The sequence below is a fragment of the Lagopus leucura genome, unplaced genomic scaffold, assembly GCF_019238085.1.
Source record: "Lagopus leucura isolate 7727_CA_CO unplaced genomic scaffold, USGS_WTPT01 Super-Scaffold_73, whole genome shotgun sequence".
NCBI lineage: Eukaryota > Metazoa > Chordata > Aves > Galliformes > Phasianidae > Lagopus > Lagopus leucura.
In genome coordinates, this window is record NW_024962252.1 from 1,146,710 (window position 1) to 1,156,308 (window position 9,599).

General features: G+C 35.5%; 1 pseudogene; it reads right to left on the reverse strand.

Annotated features, from left to right (window-relative positions):
• Positions 1-426: 426 nt before the first annotated feature.
• LOC122174943 lies at positions 427-511 on the reverse strand (annotated as a pseudogene).
• Positions 512-9,599: the final 9,088 nt, after the last annotated feature.

The window sequence follows — 9,599 nt, forward strand, 5'->3', positions numbered from 1 at the left end:
GTATAGCTCAGAAGATATCTCTGTAAGCATTTACTTTGAACTGCTGCATATTGTTAGGTAAGGATTATAAAAACAAACAAGTACAGGCTGTTTTTGTGAAGTAGTAGTGTAATTTTTTGATTCTGTCTATGATAGAGGAGTGGACCAGTGGGGAGTGGACCAGTGCATTTGTCCTCAAACAGTAGCACAGCAGAAATTCAGAGGATCAGGTCCTGTGTTGCAGCCGCCTACAACAGTCCTGTTGATAGCAAATTGGAAACTGCAGGTCAATGTGTTGAGCATGATTGCTCTCAGTGACCTCTGAGTCCTGTGTGTATTTGGAAGAGGATTTGTCTAATTAAAAAAAAAAAAAAAAAAAAAAAGGATACAACTATTTGGATGACAGACTCTTAAAGCACTGAGAACAAGAAGAGGTAACTTCAGTAGAGAAGGTGATCAAATGGCATGAAGACAATTTATGAAAATGTCACAGATACTACACTTGATCTTAGCCAAAAGGCCGAGAAGAGATATGTCATTCTGCATCTGTTTTACTGAACTCAGTAACTTTGTGTTGCATGAGTTCTGTATTTAAAAAAAAAAAAAGTTAGGACTTATTTATGGACCTTACTATCTGTTTTATCTGTCTTTGGATATCACTAATGAATTGGAATATTTTTTTTTTTACTCAATTTGTTGAATAAATCTTTGCTGATTCTCAGTACTGGCGTACTACGATCAAATTACCCAATTTCCTTTTTCACAAGGAAATAAGTTGTTTTGATTTTCCGATTAAAGAAATAGAGGGAATAGTTTCTAAACTTACTCTTTTCTAAAATCTTCCTATAAGGACATTCCATTTCTTCTTTCAAAGTTCAAATTAAGCCTCAACAATGACTCTAGTGGTTGTACAGCTATTAGGAAAAACGTTTTTTTTTTCTGCATAAAAAGAATTTCTTATTAAATTAAATTCTTTCAGGAAAAGATGCTTTTAAGAATAGCTTATCTGTCTTGGAGCAGGGGCTGTCTTGGTACTGGCTGTCAAATTCTTTTGCTGCTCAAAAGTCAAGCTGAGCTGGGGTAGATTTTTGCCATACTTGGGTGATGTGGAGATGTTGCTGTGCAGATAGGAATTTCAGTTACTTTCTGCCAATAGAAAAACTTAGTGAAACTGAATTAACCTGCTTTTGACCAGAATGAGAAACAACTTGCAAAACCTGCCAAAGTCAGATCCCTCTTGTAATATGTGAGACTTAGGCATGTGGCATGTGAGAGCATTGATAAGAACATCCAAGTGTAGACACTTGGTGCTCAGATCAGAAAGAAAATTATTCTCTATGAAAGCCAGCTGTGTGAATGTGAGGGCAAAATCAGGGTGCCTGATGGATGGGGTGCGCAATAGAATAATGTGACATGCTGTTTGTCTGGAGGTCAAGCAGGAGAACATAGTGTGAAAAGTTTCCCAGCCATTAGAAACCTTTTGTTCAACTGAGCACAGAGCCCCTTATTGAGCACAACATCAGAAGAAGCTACCCAAGAGGAAAGGTACTTGACAAAGAAAAGTGATGAGACGAAAGCAAGCTACTCTTTTAGAAATTTAATATCCTTTTTATTTGTGGTTTCCGTTAAGAATGTAGATAAGCACACACAGCTGCAGGTCAAAAAAAAAGACTCAAAGCTAGACATGCTTACTCTGTAATGTGCCAGACTATTTACCAAAGAAGCTGCCAGAGCTGTGAGTAAATACATCCACTTTGCTCATACTAGTCAATTTAGGATCAAACCCATTTAACATCCTCTGCAGGGACTCAATGCACCTGCACAACATTTGGTTTTATCAAAACAGTTTTCCTATTTAAGCTAAAGGAGGTGGGGAAACGCTGAAGCCTTATGTTCAGACCCATTGCTTTTTATTATGGATATGCTGTCAATTAGCTTTGCCCTCATCAGCATCAAAATTAACTGTGTAGTGCTAAAATGATGGAGTTGCAAAAATAATTAGCATTTACCTGCTATTTTAGTGTAAGTGAAGCCAAAGACAGAAATGATCACAAATCTTTCAGTATAACTTGGCAAATCCACACTTGTTTTCAGAAAGCACTTCTTCTATCAAGACCAAAAAAAAAAAAAAAAAAAAAAAAAGAGAAATGAATACGAATGTAGCTATTTAACTGCAGAGCCCAGACAGAGAAGCCAAAGCAATTCAAATTTAATCATGGAGAACTCTTATGCCAAGTTCAAATCCCTTCCTCCCTCTACACTTGGCAATTTCTATTCTAAATTTCTTTAAAATAAGTGTTTTTTCACCACAGAATCTTGCCACAATGGCAGCTGTTTAGCAAATAAACTCAAAAATAAAAATGTTGTCATTGTGAAATAGGATATATTTAATTAAATAAAATAGAGTAGGGAAGTGTTATTACAAGAACATAAAACTGTAAGGCACAAGATAAAACTAAATTACTACAGGGCTGCTCAATTCAATCTAATCCTTGAAGATAAAGATGGAGCCAGAAAATTGCATGTATTGTGAAATCAACATAAGCCCTAAGCAAATATTAACTAGGGATATATAAACTGATTTATAATAAATACAAGTGTGAATGCTAGGATTAGTTAAGGAAATGCAAACTGAGACAAATTAAGGTGTAAAACACACCAGTATTTCACTAAAATACTGGGAACTGTACACAGAAAAAAAGTATGCAGTGCCCTGGATAAATTTTACCTGATGTAACGCATTATGGAAGAGAAAATACTGAATATGAGGAAAATGTTGCCTTTCTTTCCCCTCTGAGATTAGTTTGTATAGAGAAATAATTAATTAATTTGGTAGGGCTTGATTTGAAGTTAGTTCTTGCCTGTCAAATGATGGGATTTGAGGGTGGTGGTTGTTTTGTTTTTGTTTTTGTTTTTTTTTTCCTCCTCAGACTGTTACTTATTATATTTCTCTCAAATATATTGGAAGTGCACAATGCACATTCAACATAGCATATGAGATACTGGTACTAAATGACTCAAATATCTGTACAGTATGAATGAAAGATGAATTAAAGAAGTTTTACTACGTGTTCTTGTATCTTTCCTAAGAAGGTTGCAGACTATGTATGAAAAGTCAAGAGAAAGATCATGTGTATCCATGATAATAAAGATTGCATGCAGAAAACATTAATGTGTGTTTTTCTTACCTTATTTTATATGTTTTACTTTTTGAGGATGTGAAGTTGATGTGACACCTGTTAAGTCTGACTCTTCTCAGCCACTAAATGCTGTTGGTGGACTTTGTAGTGCATGTTTCATCATACTGACCTACAAGGCAGATTGAAGCCTTTTAAAGCATAATGTATCTACATTGAGAATTTTATGGTGGTTTTTTTTTTTTTTTTTTTTTTTTTTTTCTTTCAATGGATCTTTTCTGCCCTTATTTATTTTTATGATACCATTTTTCTCTCTGGGGAACTGTAACAATGATAAATTGGAGTCTTTAAAGGCATATCTTGTTATCGTATTTTATACTACAGAAGAATAATCCAAACTACTCTGTAAGACTGCTGTTTAGTTTGTAAAGTCAAACATTTGGAAGAAATTGCCACAGTCCATATACTGAGAAATGAGCAGAGATAAAATGGGTATAATTTGGACACCATCCATTCTTTGCTTAGCACATCCTGAGTATAATCCTTAGGTACTTCAAAAAGTTCTTACTACGGCAGAAAACTAGATGTTTGTCTATAACTTTTCTTCTAGAGACTTTGATTAACTCCACCCAGCAAACTGATAATGTTTTACAAGTTCTGAAAGTTACTCATGTTGACACATTTTTATTTCCATACTTCTTTCCATCTATTTGTCTTCAGACACCTTGTGCTTTCTAGATTTCCTACAAGATCCCAAGTCTTTTCCCCAGTAACTTCAAAGTGTGATTTTTTAAGTTAAAATTTCCCTGGAAGACATCACTTTTCTATTATTATGCTCATTACAATGAAACTAAAGAAAAATAATCTGCTAACAACAGTTAGAACTAATAGGTCATTTTAAATTTAAGTTAAGTTTTAAACAAAACAAAACCAACAGGAGGTCAACAACTACCTTGGAAACTTCACAATCAGTGGAGAAAATGATAGTTTATTTATGTAGGATGTAATGATGTCTACAACTTTGATGTTACAAGAGGATTACCTGGGTTGTTTTGTCCCAGTTACTGAGAGCCAAGTTGAAGGACTTCAGTGATAGATTAAGTCTGCCAACTTTGATGTCATAGTGAGCACCTTTGATTCAACTTGTCAGAAGTAGCTTAGAATAACTGGATCCATATCAAAATACTCCAAATAAAATCAATACATCATCAAATTCCATATTTTGATGTTGTTTTCAAGACCAAATGAAACAACAGTTAGATGCGTTGATTTTCTCGTTGCTACTGAATTTTATGACAAATTGTGAAAGCCTTCCATTTCCTTCAATCTCAGTTACTAAGTTAGAGTGGTACCACTATCATCCCTTTCAAACTAAGCTAGATAACAGGAATACTGTGAAGGCGGGATGCAGGAGGGAACTTGGGTATTGTGACATGGAATAACAAGATGTCTACAGTTTGGATTTCTGGTGTGGCAATAGGAATTACAATGCTCAGTTGAGTTCATGTAGTGAACTGAGAAGTGAGGCATCTAAATTTTCATTTGCAGCAACCAGAACAATGTGGGGTGGAATTTAAATTCTTCATTCTTCCCTCCTTTTCTAAAAGCATGAAACTCACGTGTAGTACTTGACATTTTTTCCAATACCCATGTGCTTGGATGACATTTGGGCTGTTTTGCCTGGTAGTGTTTTTATTTTCCTTTCAAAATGGTTGGTAGTGATATTTCTGCTGCACATTCTTTGCATGCTGTATACATTCAGAAGCTAGATATATACTGTAGGTTCTCCTTGGGCTCTTGGTGAATTCTGTAAGGATGAATGTGTTTTCTGCTAGATTATCATATGCTGAGGAGTATTTGGTATCTTCTGATTCGCCTTCTGATTACAAGTAACTTTAAAATCCCTAACTATGACTGAGTAAAAAAGAAATCCCTCCTTGTGTTTCTTTCTGTAAGAAACCTGTTAGTTATGCCAGAACCAATGTTCCAACTTGATTGTCACCTCCTGTATCCTTTATTTTTATTTTTTCATTTTTTATTTTTTATTTTTATTTTTTCCCTTTACATTTTTACCATGAGTTAATCCAGTTCATCTTGTATTAAGGAACGTGAACCTTGGAAAATCTTTAGAAAGTGCAAACTTGCAGGTAGAGCCTGGTAAGCATTTTCTGAAGTATAGTTTTGAAAAGAACAACAAAATCATGCTCTTTAGCAAATTAATTTTCCATATTTTAATTTAAAAATGCAAAATATTTGAACTAATAATAAAAAAAAAGTAAGAAATTAATGCCTCCTGCCTATAAAATTATTCATTTTTTACATCAGAAATAAATTTCCTGTCTGGAAATTTACAACATAATCTTAAAGATACATATATTCTAAAGAAGGTCAACTATAGCAGAGGAGGATTTGCTCTGTAATTTGAAAACACCATTTATGGTGGTAAATGGAAGAAAATTGTGATGACCTTAAAATGCCATTATAATATATATAGTACAGAACATTTTCATTTTCTAGGCACTATTAAGATATTGACTAATAACTGGTATTTCTCTGAGACTGGATACTTAGAATTGCAAGGATTGACATATGGTATTAGAGCAGTTCAGTTTTGTATTCTGTTTCTGATAGTGGATTATAGTCATTTCTTGGGAGGCTCAGAAGGAAACTCCTACAAAATTACAGAAATGTTCTCTCTAGGATTGATTTGATTTTATTTAAGCTATTCATTTAGGATTTACCTTTTGCTCTGTAGCGTTAAGAATTTGAAAATATTTCAAATGTCTTAAAAACAAGAGATGTATATTTATGTGTCTCATAATCTTAATGTCTTCAACTGCTTCACCTTCACAAAGTGTAGCTGAAGATCATTTCTCTCTGGTTGTCTGGACTGTTCCTGGGCTGTTACATTAAGAACAATCTGGTATAGATTTGATGGATTTGCTACTTTTGAACCATGTTGGCTTAGAATCATTGGCTTTTCCAGATTTCTTTAGAAAAAATTAATAATTATATCACCAAAAACTTAAATATGCCTGCCCTCATAATTTTGTGTCTCTATGTTAATAACATGTTTTTATTATAATGTCCTGAAAAATAAACCCATAGAAAATTTATAGAATTTATAGAAAAGTTTAGGTTGGAAAAGTCTTCAGGAAGTCCCCTAACCCAACCTCCTATTCAAAGCACAGGGCACTTCAAAATTAGATCAGATTTCTTAAGATTGTTTCCAGAGAAGATATGACTGGAGATCACACAGCCTCCTGGGCAGTCTTGCCAGTGACCGACCACTCTCTTCACAAGAAAATACAATTTAAAAAAGGTATTTTTCATTCTTTGGCATAATTCTTCCACACACAGATCTCTGATGAAAATTAATGTAGCCTAAATTCTATCCATGTCCCAGTTCCTATTGTCTGGCTGTAGACCTTCAGAAGCACACAGTCAATGGAAAACAGCAGGGGCTGGATCTTGGTTGAAATGTAGGCCACCTGAATCTAGGTTTTTTTCTCTTTCATACGTAGCTGCAACTTTCTACCTTTCCTCTAAATACCAAGTACTTTGTCTCCTGTCATAGAAATCAGCCAGAGCCAGATTTTTCTATTCTAGCTGGGTTTGTATGCCTTCCTCCTCACTGGGTGCCTTCCAGTAGTGCATTAATCAATACGACTCAGAGCTGTCTGTGGTACTTTTGTTGTTTTACACAGCTTCCCCTCAGAGGCTACTGCCTGGCCACCTTACAAGGAGCACTTCTTTTCTCAGTCTTTTCTTGTTGCAGGAAGGGGGGAGAGCACTGGCAGAGAGGACGGAGTTGGTTCAGAGAGATATGACTTCTTTTTTTTTTTAATTTAAGACATCTCTTTCTTTTGATCTTGTGCTGTCATTATCAATGTGATTTTCTGATTTTTGCATTATCTGTTAGATTGTCAGATCACTGCGATGGAAGCAAGATATTGAGATAGATAGATACGCATATGAAGAAGTGAAGACATTTAAATGAGACCAATAGAAAACTAATATTGTGGCAATATTTAAAAATGCTAAATGGGACAACCCAAGTAATTGTAGGCCTGTCAATCTGACATTGATCCTTGGTGAAATAAGGGAACATCTGATGTAAAGCTTAGATAATAAAGAGTTGAAAGATGGAATTAATGCCAATCAACATGAGTTTATAAAAAATAGATCCTGTCAAACTAACCCGATATTTTTTTTTTCAGATTGAAAGCTACTTTTTAAGGTAAAAGTATTTATATTCTATACTCTGCAAGTTATTTGACTTGGTAGTCACTTTGATTAAGGAACTAAAAAGACATAAAATGCACATGGCACACATTAAATGGATTGTAACCTTTTCTTTCTCCTGATGGATGAGAAGATATTATTGTAAACACACTGTCGTCTCATCTGGATAAATGGATAAACATTTTTAGTATAATAGGTTCTTGGCTACATAGAATTTAACACTTTCTCAGCATCTAGAAAGGTGTATAAGATTATCGCTGTTGAATTTTACAGATGATGTGAAGATCAAAGTAGAATTTACCAGTGAAGATCATAGTTCAGTTTTCCAGTGTGGTTGCAAATGTTTGATGAGCTGAACACAAATAATTTCTATGATCATCTGTGAAGTTCTACAGATGAGTTTACAGTAATGCTATTTTCGTAAGCTTGATAGTCAAATACTTGAGTGAAAAAAGAAAGAAGAGACAATATTATTTGATAGTTCCAAAAATGTGAACTGCCTTACAGATAGAGCATTTGCCTTCCCTTCTTAATCTGTAACAGGTAATTTAATAAGAGTCTGCTTTTACTGTAAACCTTGCAAAGAATGATGACCATCCTTATTGAGGTTGCAGTGTACCTTGGGGAACATCACCCATGAAAAAGTTGGAAGGTTTCTATAAATGAACTGTTCATCACAGGCTAGCAAAGAGAGTTAGTATATTTCTTGAGTATATAATCAAAAGAATGTTGTGTTGCTGTTCCAGCAGTTAATTGTTATTGCTTTTAAAAATGTGTATCAAAATTAAGGAGAAACTAAGTGCAGAACCACTTTTGTTTGAATAATCTAACCAGGACAGGGATGGCAACTTCTTAACCAGGATGGGAATATTTTCTGACACATATCCGCAGGAAGTAAACAAGAATGGAGTCAAGGAAACTCTGTACTTCCTTTCTAACAGCACTTGCTCAAAAACCTTTTCTAGGCTGGAATCCCAGTATCTAAAATTGCAGTTCACGTAACCTTCCTCAGGAGATACTGTACAGATAAAATCAGTAATAGGTTTTCTCTCTTTTCTGACCCCCTCACCTCCTAATTTTTTATCATGAGTCCAACAAAACCATCCTTGATCAGCACACCCTTCCCAGAGTATGTGTTATTTGCTAGTCTCCATCAGGACATCTTGGCTTCTACTCAGTACATTTCTTCATTTTTAGCCAAGGTCTTACCTGTAGCCTCTGCAGCCGTTCACAAGCATTTTATGAACTAACACACCATCTGTCGTGAAGAACAAATTGGTATTTATGTAGTATGGCAGAGAACTGAATCAGGATATATGTCATTCGTGATCTTAACAGACACTACTGCACACTTTAATACATTTTAAATAGACCTTTAAAAAAAACAGTATCTAGTAAATCTGCATCTACAGACCTGAATTAATCAAATGGCTATAGAATATTTTTATTACTTTGGCATTTAATCAGTGTTTTTCTTAGAATTTGTCTATAATGGCAAGTTAATACAAGGTGAGCTGTGAATTTAAAATGAAACAACTACTCCTGAGTAGTTCTATGTACTACAATTACACTGGAGTAACAGTGCCCTATGCTTCTTCCTTAATGAATCCACTGGTTTCCACTTTTACATGTTAAAAACTGCAAAAAGGCATTTCAAAGCATACACTGACCTGTACTGTCATGTAAAAATAAGTACACAAATAATTTAAAGACCAGAAAAGCCCTTTTGTTTCTTCATACTTTTGTTTCTTCATACTCCAAACCTAAGTAGGACATATCACAGGTTCATGAAAGGAAGGTTGTGCTTCACCAACCTCATCTCCTCCTACGACTGGGTGACCAGACTGGTAGACAAGGGAAAGGCTGTTGATGTAGTCTACCTAGACTTCAGCAAAGCTTTTGGCACTGTCTCTCACAACACTGTCCTGGGGAAATTGGCTCCCCATGGTCTGGACAGGTATAACCCTCTTTAGGTAAGGAACTGGCTTGAGGGCCATGCCCAATAAGTAGTGGTGAATGGAGCTAAGTCCAGCTGGCGACCCGTTTCAAGTGGTGTCCCCCACGGGTCGGTTCAACAAGGCCAAGTGCCGGGTTCTGCACTTTGGCCACAACAACCCCATGCAGCGCTATAGGCTTGGGGACGAGTGGCTGGATGATTGTGAAGAGGAAAGGGACCTGGGGGTGTTGGTTGATGCTCGGCTGAACATGAACCGACAGTGTGCCCAGGTGGCCAAAAGG